This window comes from Diuraphis noxia, unplaced genomic scaffold (genome assembly GCF_037042655.1).
Source record: "Diuraphis noxia isolate RWA-SAM2 unplaced genomic scaffold, SU_Dnox_SAM2 contig0001, whole genome shotgun sequence".
NCBI lineage: Eukaryota > Metazoa > Arthropoda > Insecta > Hemiptera > Aphididae > Diuraphis > Diuraphis noxia.
The window spans coordinates 48,365,201-48,381,029 of record NW_028301711.1 but is presented as its reverse complement, the minus strand read 5'-3'; the positions used below and the strand labels follow the sequence as shown (position 1 = coordinate 48,381,029).

At 26.6% G+C, this 15,829-nt stretch overlaps 1 long non-coding RNA gene across 1 annotated transcript; it reads left to right on the top strand.

Annotated features, from left to right (window-relative positions):
- Positions 1-11,176: 11,176 nt before the first annotated feature.
- On the top strand, positions 11,177-14,494 carry LOC149060817 (uncharacterized). The gene is made up of 4 exons (XR_016189861.1): positions 11,177-11,388; positions 12,431-12,652; positions 14,073-14,200; positions 14,268-14,494. It is a non-coding gene; the product is annotated as an uncharacterized LOC149060817 (long non-coding RNA).
- Positions 14,495-15,829: the final 1,335 nt, after the last annotated feature.

The window sequence follows — 15,829 nt, the reverse complement described above, 5'->3', positions numbered from 1 at the left end:
ACCTGTTGTTGGGTCAATTTTTAATATTAAAGAAATATTAGTTTATTTCGATTGTATTAAGTATAAGGTTCATTCAATTGTAAGAGCAATTGAAGTTTGTTACAAAATATTTCAATTATTTAATTTACAATATTCACCAGAATCATTAACAGTATGGTAGTTAATTCAAAACTATTTTTTTAATCACTCATCAATTTCAATATACCTCACCCTAAACTAACACAAATATTAACTGTCAACTCTGTTAAACTGCCTTAAACTAATATTTATTGAATAAGTACTTAATAATGTATAATAACCAATAGTGTCAGACAAGTTGTGTCCTCTCCAATAAATTTTTTTCTAATTAATCTAATTTCAACTTTAAAGTAAGTTAATATTAATATTTACCTTTTTGATTATTTCTTGTACAAAAAGTAAAAATGTATAATGTATTATTTGAATTGGTGTACAAAATAGTTTTTAAAAAATTAACGTTCTAAAAAATGTAAAATTCCTTATAGGTTTTATTATTAATATTTTTAAATAGTTGTATTATTTTGGTTTGCAGTATTCATAATAATTATAATGAAATACAAAAACTATTAATAAGTATACCTATACATTGTTCTTATAATTTCATAGTTTTAATTTTGCATTGTTTTTATTATAATAATAATTTAATAAGATTAAATAAGTATATAATTTGTATTTAAATGATAAAGTTGTATAAAAAACATAGATAATTATAATATCTAAATGGAATATTTATTTTTTTATCATTTTATATTTAATATTTTGTATCTATATTGTATTTATAAGAAATTTTAATATAATTAATAAAGTGAGCCAAAAATATTATTTTCATTATTTGCTTTTAGTTTATTAGTTTATAGACCATTTTAAAAATGTATTTTTACTGATACTTACCTACCTTCCTACGGAAAATTTAATTTGAATCTGTAATAATATAATATATTAATATATTTTTATAGTAATTTAATATAATATACCTAAATTAAATGGTAAAGATATATATAATATATATATGCATGCTAAATGTGGGAGGGGGCGTGTTGGTCGGTATTGTAACTTAGAGTAATAGTATAGAGTATTACTCTATGCTGCATATTGACAAATTGCATTATTGTATTGATAATTATAGTTTATCAATAGAGGTAGCCATAAATATCATATTATCATAACTACAGTAAAATATACTGTTGATTGTACTGTACTATTTGATTTCTTAAGTTATTTCTTGATATATCTTAGATAATTATATAAATAAAATAGAATGAATGGTATGTCGAGGAGGCGATAACTTTACCGAATAGACAATGCAGTCAATCCGGCCGTTATTGATGATTATTAAATTTATTCGCAATATATAACAATAGGTAAATTTTTTCATCACAATCATAGTCCTCGTCTAGTAAAATATTTAGGAAAAACGTTCATTGAAAAGCAGAAGAGTGTCTTTAAAAAATTTAGAGAGTAATTATAAAAATAATAATTAATCACTCAAAAAAGTAAACACCTGAGATTTAACAAAATTATAGTATTATAAGATATTGATATGCATAATAGATAATATAAATCACAGTAAAAAAAGTCCGGGATAGAATAAGACCATTAAATATAGGTATAACAATAAACGTAATATACTATTATAGTAGTTTCTCATCTTGATGAACTATCTGTAACGATTGTCATCATCGACATCATACATTAATCTGTACGTTAAGCATGGCTAATATGCTGAGTGTTAATAATACCAAGGTGTACATATGTATGCAATATATATTATGCTGACGCGACGTTTAGCACACGTCGTGTTAATAACCGACCGGGACGGCTGACTAGTAGGGTCGATGGACGAGTAGAGTCGATGGTGGATAGAGAGACAGGCTAGAGTCAGAAGTCGATAGTTGGACAACAACCCAAAGAAGACCCGCGGACGACCACCTCAACCCACATTGGATACCGACACCCAAGACACACCATGGCCCGATCGGTAACTCTCGGTTATAATTTATAGGTATGCCTAACATACATATTATTATTGATGTTTGATATATTATAATTTATAAGACTCGATGTTGTAGTAATAATAATACATAAATATTTAATAACAGTTACACATATATGTATAAATAGGTTGAGTACTTTGCTTCACATAAGGTAACCTTGATTCCACACACCGACGTCAAGTCCCGGAGACCTCGTTAATATAAACAGGACGTTACATATCCTAATCAAAATTATATATATTTTAAAAAACAGTCATAAACTATGAAGAAATATAATATTGATGTACCTAGACATGAATAATGCCATTATGTTTTCAAAAACCAACAGAAAATTAGATTTTGTTCTCTAGTTTTTATTTTTATTTCATATTTAATATTTTTTGATTTGTTTTTTTTATATTTAATAAAGAGTTTTTTTTTCAATGTACCTACCAACGTTTTTTTATATTTGTAGTTAAAAGTGTATTTCTTTACAGTGTTAAGAAATATTTTATATGGTACCTAATATTATAATATAATAGAATTATTAAATAGTATGTATTATATTATGTCCAAAAATAAAATCCCCCCCTCCCCACGGGCCACGATAATATTTAATTTAAATCCGCGCCTGCAGATGATGTAAGTTAGTTATGTGGTCCACGTCCACACAAAACCAAGGAGAATTGAATTTAAAAATGGTATTTTCATTTGATACACTCAACATATATATTATTTACTATTAAAAATTAAACACTTATAAAATTGTAAGTTGTAAATTATTAATTTACCTAACCGCGTATACCTACTGTTGCTAATGCTAACTAATACCTAAAAATGTTTTTTGATATGATGTATTGATGAAGAGTTAATAGTTATAAATAGGAACTGAACATGTATCCCTATATATCCCTATCTCGTATGCGTATGAGAAGTATATACAGTGGTCGCCGCTTAGTGTTCACTGGTTATAAGAATCAGCCATTTATAGTGATCAAAAATGACAGGAACGGAACAAACAGCCGTTATAAGAGCATTTTTTGTCGCATACAGTGTTCAGGTTTTCGGTTATTGTGATCAGAAATATAAAATATAAATATAATTTAAAATAATATTACCTCTTTTTGTGTGCAGGAAAAACTATTACGAATGACAACCCATTATCTAAATCATGACTTTAATCAAGCTTATCTTTTCTTATGTAATCCACGTAATGAGCGATATATACTTCATAATAACATACCTATATTCGTACATGTTTGAAACCGTTTTTGTTCTGACAAGCACCAATATTTTACACTTTATACGCAGTTTGTTTTCGTTCGTTGTTCAGTATACCGTATGTATGTATAGTATAAAAAATAAAAATATTTAGATTATTAAAAATAAAAAATGATAATACTAAATAAATATAATTTTAATATTTAAATATTTTTACATTATTTTATACATGTTTCTCCAGTCGCCGCTTTTAGTGATTTCCGGTTATAGTGATCAAGTAGCTGTACTTTTGAACGAAGGTAATCACTATATGTGGCGAAAACTGTACCTAATATAGTAATATATAATAATGATAATAATTCGAGTGGAGTAATACATTTTTATTATTGAAAAAAGCTCTCCCACCAAGACTTATTGTCTAGGGACAACTCCGGATTTAACAAAATTATAGTATTATAAAATATTGATGTACATATATAATAGAAATCACGGTAAAAAAGTCCGGGATAAAGTAAGTCCGTTAAATATATAACAATAAACATAATATACTATAGGTACTAATTTCTCATTTTGATGAACTATCGTTATAGAAATTATATATATTTTTAAAAAAAGTCATGAATTATAATAACTACCTATATAAAATTGAAATTATTATTTATATAAAAACAATATATACAATATAATATGTATTTTAAAGATGTATTTCGTCATACAGAAATTAACTTTATTATTTTTTTTTTATAATATATACGTTAAGTAGTATGTTAAGTGACTGCAGCTTTTTGAATTTCGAATTAATCGACTTCACCCGTTAATTTACCTTTTTGTTTAAATGTGTATTGTGTAAGTAATGTTATAAATTTGTATAGTTATATGTACTTATAATTACTTTTGGTATGATTATACGTAAATATTTTAAAGACAAATTACGTCGTTATGATTTATAGATCATAATAAATAATTCGTTTAAACGATACCACAACAAACGATAGATCGCCGTTAATACTTTTTAGTGAAGAATAATATATTTTAATACAAGTACTAGCCGGCGAACTCTTAAGTAATATAAATTTATATTATGTTTAATATTTTTTCTCTATTCCTAAGTATTATAAAAATTATGAACAAGCTTAACTATGGTAACTTTACTGATGATGTTTAAAAGTATATGAAAATTGTTCTCATTCAAATACCCATCAATATAAAAAAAAAAAAAAACAAATACAATACAAATGGAATTATTGATGAACTTTTTATTGTATATTTTAAAATATATGTAGGTAAGTATATATAAATGTGTTTAAATTATAAATTAAATTACATGTATGTTTTCATAATGTAATGATGTAAAGGTACCTATACACATATTTATGGACGATAGGTGGTAGTAGTTGGATTAGTGTAAAAGATTTTTGCCTTTCTTCCTAATAAATATAGGTACATCGATCCGTCAGGCCAATATCGAGATCCCTCGTGGACGAATGGCAGCTCATCCCGATCTAAAAGCTCTGAGAGCCCTTTGCACAGGGTTTTGTTGAATGTACCTGCTGCTACCACTGGCTTGCTAATCACTATTCGGATTATTCTGAGCATCTTGTCGTCCACGTCCCTCACATCGTACAACTGTGGACAGAAAGGAAAAATACAGATAGAGAGAAATAAATTAAATCAACTATAAATTATGTGTATGTAAATATAGGTACACTGAATCCCCCCTCCCCAATCTACAACCACAAATGTCGAGGTCACTGTTTTTTAGACCTTCAGATTTTACAATAAGATTAAAGTTAATACACGACACAGGAGTGATATTAGTGTAAATACGGCAGCACGAAGGACAACAATTAGAAACACTGCTGATGAATATTGTAATTATAATGGGGCTTTCCCCGGAATAGTTGGTGATGGTGAATGTTTATTAGATACTATGGTTACTATGGTTAACACAATGTATTATATTTACTTACTGTAAAAAAAATTGGCGTAATTCCATTAAATTTCAGCAGGTGTAAAATTGTTATCAATAATTATAAATTAGGTAAGTCATATTACTCATATTTAAAGCTAATTGCATTGCTCGCATGTACTAAATAGGTATCTTTTTATATTTGATAACAATATAACATAAACAAAGATAAAAATCTGTAGGTACCTATATTTTAAATACTATATGAGCTGTATCTGTACTATGATACATTATGCATATAAAAATATAATATTTATATAATAAATATTTTATAAATTAATATTTATAAAATTAATTAAAGTGATAACAACATTCTTAAATAAGTTTAAAAAAAATTCAACAAATCAATGAAATATAGATGATATTGTATTTAAAGAGGTATAAAGTTCAGTATATGCTGGCACAAAAGTATATCTTTTAATCTTCAACATAATACCAGGGGGTCCAAGTGCACTGTCGTGCACCTCCGTAATTATGCCACTGATAATAAATATATATGAAATATAAATCGTCAAACCGTTTAAAAACATTTGGGATTGTATACATATACAATACGAGGGCTTTAAATCTCAAATGGTTTGACTAGGTATGGAAAATAAGAAGTTCAATTATTTAAAGAGAGGTATGTGGTGGTTTAGTTATCGCATATAATAATTACAAGTAAGAACTTTTATTAGTTTTGAATTATTAAAATAAAATTTTCTCTGAAAATAGAATTAGTATACAATGATCAATTACACAAATAATAAGTATTATTCTACCAACCACCCACTTAAAAATTTTAAATCCATAATAGTTAATATTTCATGCGTGTACATAAGAATGTTCTTCAACCACATACTCACTACAACCCCCCCCCCCCCCCCCACACACACACACACACTAATTACCATTCAAATAATCAGATTGATTGCATGAATTCGTCTACATTATAAAGAATATATAGAATAATATAATATAATATAAAATAATGTGTCATATACTCACGGCACATCTGTGGGATCGTGGTTTGGATGGTTGACTCTGTATATTTTCTGCATTAGTATGTTCCAGTAGTGATATGTACTTAAAACCCAATTTAACTTCGTCTATGTTGGGTTGTTTAATGTTTGCCAAGCACTCAAAAGTAAAGTGGTCCATATCTGATAGAAACAATTAGATGAAATATTCATGAGTATGATTAAAGATATTGCTTGGCAAAAAATACTAGGTATAGCATTAATTATAGTACATTAATATTCAATATAATATTAAAATACATTTATATTATACTCCCCAATAAAGTAGGTACTTAATATCCTTTTAAAATAAAGAAATATGTGTGCAAAGCGCAAGTCAATCTGATAATGTTATTATATAAACATACAATATGCTGTAGAATAACGAAAATTAATACTAATGTAATTAATTTTATTTGAGTTTTATGCAGAGTTTGGTGACCGCAAATTTTAAAAAGCACGAGTCCAATACCCACCCACGCAACCCACCTTACCACCCCACGACCACAATTATTATGTTACAGTTGTAGTAGTTCGTTATACGTACTAGTCATGTTTTTGCAATGGCCATGTATTTTTTTTGGTTCGGAACGCTCCAACCTCAAATGTAACAACGGAACAGCGCTTTGTTGAGTTTTTTTTGCCATATAGGCACATCCGTACATCGGCGACTTCGTTTGTATAGTCTCTACCTCGAATTTCGCCTTTTTTCCAAATGGAGGACATACACGACCATTGAGACTATCCATTACTAAAAAAACACAAGAAGACAATTAGTACCTTATTTCACTATTAGGTGAATTATACTGTTTGGTGTTTGTAATATTAAAAATAATAAATATTCTATTCTAAATGTTATCATGAGGACCACCAAAATTCTGTGCATTACTTTGTGTGACGGTCTGCCACCGATACCGATTCTACTATTATCAGTCCCATGTGAGGATTTTTAGAAGGGGAATCCGATAATTACCTCACAATATTAACCTTTTTTTCCAAAAGGTAACGGTAATTGGGTCACTTAATTTTTATGTTTATAACAGGTAGACCCGGTGATTTTATCACTTTTTCAACGATTTATTTATATTGTATGACTAATCTATAGAATGATTAAAAACTTGAAAATAAAAAATAAAACTTAAATTCGAAGTATATAACACATATCAAATATTTAGAGACGTAAAACAATAAATATACATTTTAAACATAATACAGATTTCTCAAACATCTGAATGATACATTGTAATTATTCATAAGTAACATGTGTGTTTTAAAAATAATACATAATGCTATTTACTCACTATTTTTGTGGTTTTCAATATCTTCTGTCGACCACGGCCGTTCTTCGTAACCATTATTTGTCAATGCCACAATCGATGAGATGATGGCAAGCGTGACGATTGTAAATGCCGTATATTTCATCGTGTAATGTAGATTTAATGAGATATAAATACTATGTTAAAAATTACGGAAAAAAATAAAGCCTATCTCGACCAAGTCTGCTAGTGCCGAGAACAATTTTAAATTAAATAGCACTGTTAGCATACGAATGACGATCTGAATTCTGCGTTACACGACGGTGGTGGCAACAGTAATGGTGTTGGTTCCTACCACCAGTTGAGCATCGAAATGTTATTGTATTATACATATATATACGAACACTTGACGCTACCTATACGCTGGTCAAGGTACCTACCTACCTACCCTCACTGTAGTGCAAGAAACACAATAAGTACAATGGGCAAATGTACGTACCTACAAACGACATAGCAGCTAAAAAATATATACATTCATATATATATATATATTTATATATATCATTTCCGACTCAATAGAAAAAGGTACATTTGGAAGTTTCTAGACTGTAAAAAAAAGTGTGTATATAAGGTCCTATACTGCAGAAAAATATATTTTTAAACATCATTATAATTTTAAATTTTTTATTTTATGAAATATACTATAATATACTAAATTTCTTGGTGCAATAATATAAAAATAGGTGGGTAATTGGATTCCCCGCTCTGCTCTATATAGCAGTTTTTGAGCATGTAATTTTTACCTACTTGTTATATTTGAATTCAATGATAAATCATTGCATATGACTGAGAGTGAAGAAGTTAATATTGTACGTTTATACGAGGGAAACGACAGATTTGATGAGCATATTTTGGTCATCCTCTTATTAGGTAGATCTTCTATAATATATATAATATATTATCTACTTTACTAAACGTGGACACCCTTTTTTTTTAAGCTTAGGTTCCACCTATAGATCCGAGGAGACTCTAAAATACATACTATAGTTACCGGGCAAATCGATATTTTCAGGCCACTTTTAAATAAGACCGTTAATAAATTACTTCTAATACCGTGAAAGTTTAAAACATTTGCTTGTAAGTTGTTTTTTAATGTTTTTACCGATTCAACTTATAAAGACATAGAATGATACAAATCTTATACCCTAACTTCCAATTATAATATAGCTATTGGTTAGAGTCTTATTTATATTTATATTTCCCGTCTTTATTCATATTAATTTACCACCTTTTTGTTTAAACATTTTTGCGTAATTACACATTTTTAATGTTATATTCATTTGGTAATTAATAAGGTCCGTCTGAATTACCTATAGCCTTATAGATATTTATTATTTTATAATATAATATAATAGATTCTGAGTGGAGCGATGAATGTAGTGATTCTACGATGATGAGCGTTATTATTTTTTATCTGTGTACACGATAAGTTATTGATATTATGCTTCGATTTTCAACTTCAGTAGCTCTTCCGATTGGAAATGAATCTTGTTGGTGTGATGAGGTGAAATTTTGAAATTCTCAATAATTTTTATAAGCACCGGAAAAACAAAAAAAAATTAAGAATAAACGGGCATTTTTATGCAAAATAAAGTTTTGAGAAAATCGATTTTAGATATTGGTGTAACTCTTAAACAAATACTTGAAACTTTCACTGAATGCTTATATTGTCAACTTCTATCTTTGATAAAAATTTTAAAATATCCCAAATCTATTAAAATTATTTTATTGACATTTGAAATTTTCAATCTTTTTAGATTATTTTTTTATAAATGACAATAAATTTTTATTCGATTGGTAAAAAAGCTTCAAAATTTAATACAAGGCTCCTAATATTACAATGTTCATTTAAATATATTGAAAATACATAGTCAACATTTTTTTTTTAATGAGCATTTTAATTTCAAATTTTGAAAAAATATGTAAAAATCATGAAAATTTGCAATTTTTTTTAGTTAAAAATTCTTACAATTTTATCTTTTAAAATCTAAGATTTTAAAATTCAACAGATGGATTGTTCATGAATTTTTCAAATTTTATCAAATAAATAATTTCTAGTTTTTTATTCTAGTGCCATTACAATAATTTTATTCGTTAGGTCAAAAAGCTTGGAAATTTAATACAAAGTTCCCCATTATGTTGATATTATATCTGCAGTTGGAAAATATTAAAAAGAACATAGCCATGATTTTTGTAATAACCAATTAAATTTCAAATTTTTACAAAATTAACAATTAACAAATTTTTTAGTTGTCATTAATGTATAAAGATTCAACTATAGCTAAGGATTGAAAATTTAAAACAAGGTTCCACACAAGTAGTTATAATTCTGCTGCAAGAAAAATTTAAAAACTATTCAAACACAATTTTTTTGTTTTTAGTTATTTGAACTTCAAATTTTTATGAAATTACATATTAAATAATCAAGAATAACAATTTTAATTAAAGTTGTAATTTAAAAATATTATTTTTGTTTACTTAAATTTTTAAAGTATACTTTATATTCTAATATTAGCAGTTAATATTGGTAATGACTCATATTAATACTTAATAATAAATTGTATATACCTACTATGAATGACTGAGTGAGTCGGGTTCATAATGAATCTGATTTGATTAATTTGGAATTTATTTTATAGGGATCTTCATTTTTTTTTTTTTTTTATAAATAATAACAATATAATTAAGTAATATAATATAAAATATCCTGTATCGACAAATCGTCTTCACTCAAAATCGTTTTTCGTATACAATGATATTATATCATTAAATTCAAATTTAATACCATCCATTATAGTAACCCACTTGTATCCTTCTGCCAGGGCCGGATAGACTTCGGCCCACCGAGATTTTAAACTTCTACCGGCCCTCAACAAAGTATCGGCCCATTCGAAAAAACATTTTTTATGATCCCTCTTGTGTGCTTTAAATAATAATTGTTTCTCTAAAGCACATTCACAAATTACCTATTCAATAAGTACCTACATTACATTAGGTTACTCAGTATACTTCAGTTATATTATTAAAAAAAACGCAAAATATAAGATAGATAATATAGATAATATAAAATATAATATAGATCGCATGGAATTATGCAATTTGTAAACATTTCATTTTATACTCATCAGTCATTACTCTCGAGTCATGGCCTAAGTATGAGTAGTATGACGATTTTTAAACAATTTTTTATAACTACCTATAAGTTTAAAATTTGATTTTCTTTTATATATATATAATATATTTATATACGACGTATATTCTATATAGATAAAATACATTATATTATTATTTTAAATTATTCTAGTTTATATCAGTGTTTGATATAATTATACTGATCTTGAATTTTTATTTTTTCTGTACAGCAGAGCAACATCCACTTACCAGATTTATTGCCAACACATTTTATTGGATCACGATTAACTTACAACCACCAACATAGTGGTAAGTAGCCGAACTATCGTGGCTGTGCGCCTGTGCCATAATACAACAAACCGGTGCCAGTCCGGTTCTGTATAATCACAGATTACAAACCTACCTAATCTGTGGTATAATCATGATATATAAATATTCTATAAATATTATAGAAGTCAGTGTATATAGTTTATCATTCATAACTGATAACGTATAATATGAATATATTATGTGATAGTCAGTAGTCACACCTCACACATGAACATTGAACATTATTATTTATTCGTTTCTCTGATCAGTTTAATATATTTCTCAAATTTTAATTAAATTGCTACGTTGGCACGTTGGCTACATCAAACTATCAACATTCGAAAGGAAAGTCTATATCACTTAAAAATACCAGCTTGTACTCGTTTGAAGTCCACGTATTGGTAGAGAAGAACCATGGCCTGGAAGTGATCAGATAATCAACATACCTAACTGTACGTATTGAGTGAATGAATAACCTAGGGCACGGACCGGACACTTTTTCTAGTAAATAAGCTGTTTAAAAAAAAAAAAATCATGATTTTTGAAGAGCAACAATGGTTGATAAAAATACATACCATAGTACATAAAACGATTAATATATTTTACTAAGCAATTTCATTAGAAATTGGTAGGTATTAAAAACATTTAATACCGTTAAATTTATAAAAACTTAGTTTCATTTATACATTATTATTATTATTAAATCTGTAGAATAATGTATAGTTTTCAACTTCAAACATGTGTCTAAGCTGATATCAGTTTATCCCTGAGCTATTCAGTTGGCTAATATTTGCTTCTTAATTTATTTTTAATAAAGTTCATATTAGAAAATGTTTGAAAATAAAAATAAAGCATCTAAAAGAAATTATACCTGTAATATAAAAAAATTACCAAATTTCAATTTGTATTTTATGAGTTAAAGATATTGATGCATTTTCCAAAGAGCAACAGATGAGCCAGCCGCAGGTATCTGACCTCCTGCCTAGGGTGACAGCACTTTTTTAAATATAAATTCCATTGGCATAATTTTTTGAACTGTAAAACAACCACACACTCCACCAATATTATCTTTCGGCCAATTTCATTTAAAAATTTGGTTTTGATTATCCTTAAACATTTCATTTTCCAATTTAAGGCCAACATTATTATTAACACAACGAGTTCTGTCTTATTGTTTAAATGTTTGATTCTTGATTATTATCGTATAAAACTGTAAGTATATATTATTATGATAGTAATAGACCAATACATTTTCAATAACATTGTATGGTTGACGCTCTGTGTCCATAAATTGTGTGAAGTGTAATACTCTAAATACTAAATTTTCCTAACTGTATCTAGCCTTGTGAAATTTAGTTTTTATATTTTATTCTTTTCTTTTTATTGTAGGTATATATGTATATTATTATTATTATATTTATATTTTGTCATGTATGTGCATTCAGATTTGAATTTGATCTTTTGAAATATTATTGAACTTTGTTTTTTTTATAGGTTAAAAAATGAATTGGTGGTATTTACATGTCATAAATTCAACCCAAACTCGACTGATGTGGCTTAATTAAACTACCAGTTCTGGGATATGAAACACTGAAACAGGTTTACGAAATCAGGTCACTTTTCTGATCTTTAGTAACTTGCCTGCGGCGTCTGTACCAGTGATGGCAACAATGCCAGTAGCTTGTTCAATGGCCATCATGATCACAGCATACACTGGTAACATAATCTAATTATTTGCATTTTTATAGTTTTTTTTAACAATTCTTAAATTAACCAATTTAGCAAGGTTATTAGAAACTAATTTATAAGGGAACTTTTATTTATTTTTGTCTATTGCCCTTATATCAACATAAAAAAACTGTATGATTTATTGTTTGAAAATTGTTAAAATTCATGTTGTATTTGTGGAGTTGAGTTGTCTACCAGTGAGAGGGCCGGTTTCTGATACAGCTAGGGTGGTGGGTGGAAGCTAAGCGTTAGTGTTGTTTTGACGTGCGAGTGTTCCATTAGTCGTTTGTTGTTGTTGATTGTTTAAGTTTGTATTTTGTTATTTGTGCATCAATAAATAGTTGATTCGTTACTAGTGTACTGTTGGTTATTCAAGTGTATATTTTGGTGCCCAATCCTACATATATATATTTTCTTTTTCATTTTAATATTTCATAGAAGTTAACTGATTGAAGTAAAAATAAAATATGTAATAAATTGAAAACTAGTAAGTAATAGCGTATTATGGCTACTATGAAGTGATTTATGTCTAAAATGTTTTTAAGACTAGATTAAATTTCATTTAAAACACAAAAATTATGTAAATATGTAAATAAAAAAACTGTATTCTACGTCATTATTGTTACATCTTATTATATAACAATTCAGTACTGTAGGCAGATGTTATAACTAAAATAACATTTTACATACCTTAAGAGGACGTTACACAACCATTTGTTGGCTCCGTCTTACAAGTGCATAATATTTTAGCAAATTTAGCTTAGCATATCACGTTTAGCTCCATTAGTTTAAAAATTAGAGTAAATTGATCTATTATGAAACTTGATGTTAAGAAAATTATATGTGGTTATTTTTACAATAGTTCAATTTTGTAGCAAGTTATGCATATAATATACAAAATGTAAATTAAAAATGCTCATAACTCACTTAAAAACTAAGTTATCTTAATAAACCCATATACAAACACAGATAATGTTCTTCCCATCAAGTTTCATAATAGGTAAATTTACTCTAATTTTTAAACTAACGGAATTAAATTGATCTGCTAAGTGTAAATTTGTTTATTACAACAGTTACTAACAGTTGAAAGACGGAGACAACAATTATGTGTGTAGTGTTCTCTAAAGAGTTTTAATATTTTTATACATTTATTTTTTTACATTTGACTTGATATTTTTTACATACTCAATATTTTTTTTACATATTATTACTTTCTATAGTAGTTAATTTTTCAATCCAAGTTTGTAAGATTCAAAAATTTAATTCATCATTCTTCTTTAAATTCTAAATCTAAAATCAATCTATTTCTACCAAATACTTAAATGTATTATGTAATAACAACAATTATAACATCAAAAAAGAATTTTTACTAAACTTATGAAACAAATTATATTCCTTTATATTTCAGGTATTTAATTGTCGTTCATTACAATCCACGAAAGAGAGGTATTTAAAATATATTAGAAATGATTTAAGCTCAGAAAACCGTAATTTTTCATTTCTCAATCCAAAGAAATTTAAAATATTATGAAAAGGGTAAGTACCTATTTAATTTTTATACATAATATACATGTACATTTATTTTTATCGATTTATATTTTAGTTTAAATAATGGAAAAAAGAAAAATTTCAATAAAGAACTAAGAAGCATTCAAATTCAGATTCAATTATGCACAATTGTAGAATTGGTCAATTACAACAGCAGTTCCAAATTAAATTCATTAGCAACAAAATACATAAGCATAATATCATATGGTATAATTGTATAAGTCAGAATTTTTATTGTTAAACATTAAGAAAATTTAATAATGATTGTTTTTAATTAGTAAATAAGGCAATGTTCTGAGTGTGTTTATGTTGATATATTTTTTTTTTTGTCAAAAGGATCAATATTTTTTCAGTTATATTATTTATAACCTATTTATTCCATGCAATTTTTTGAAAACAATTTTTGCATTTTTAAATTAATATTTTACCTTAACATTTTAAATTCTTAATATTTAACATTTATAAATCTTATCTTAAAGAGTTAGGTCTCAGAAATTCAATTTATAAAAAAGTGGAAAATTTGTTTTCAAGTTAACTTTGTGTTGAATTCAAGTATATTACCAGAAGTTTTATTTGATGATAACAAAAGTCAGGACCATTTTCAATTTTTCATAAGATATTTTAGGTATATTTTGGTAAAAAAGAGGATTGAATCTTATATATATTAATTATTAACATTATTTACGCTTTATTTTGGTTATTATATTTGTTAGTTATTATGCTTATCATATTTTAAATATTCGATGTGTTATAATTGAGTATAAATAGTACTACTATGATACTATAGTTCTGTCTATATTCTATACTAAATGGTATTATAAATATATTTTAGGAAGTTGTAGGAGTTGCATATTTAATATTCTTGCTCTCGTATTTTAAGTTTTAACTCCTATCATTTCTGAGCCCTAGTCGTGAATTTCTAAAAAGCTATATAATAAAATACATTATTTATGTACAATAATTTAGTATCTTAATAGTTTATGAATTATGATTAGTGTGTTGACATTATGGTTTTTGAGTATGGCAGAACAGTGGCATATAAGTGCAATTTTAGAGTGCAATTTTTTTAAATGTATATGTACCAACTCATGTGAAATAAATAAATAATTTAAAATCTAATTTTCACTAGAACAAAAAAAAATAAAGATAAATCAATTAATATACACAATATATTGAGAATAATAGAGTCTTTTATATTATTATGTTAAATAACAAATCAACCATGATCTATATGAGAATTTCCTTAATAGTTAATTAATGACTAAATTGAAAATATTTGGGCGTATCTGCTACAAAATTTACATTGGAAATTTAGAGTCTCCTGTAGGAATTACAATTGAGTACTTATTATATTACTTAGAATTTAAAGGGTTTAATATACTTATGTAATTATTTAAATTTGTTTCATGTAAATTAATATATAGTGGTCCTTGCCTCACATAACCCATGTACCATACTAACTAACCTTAACCCTTAAAAAATGCTAATGGCCATAGTTGATTGTTGCTTAAAGTAAAAAAATATTATAGCTTATATTTTGTTTTTATAATTACTATGGAATTTAGAACTAATTATAAAACTTTATGGCTCTAACATTATCAGTATTTGAACATTGGT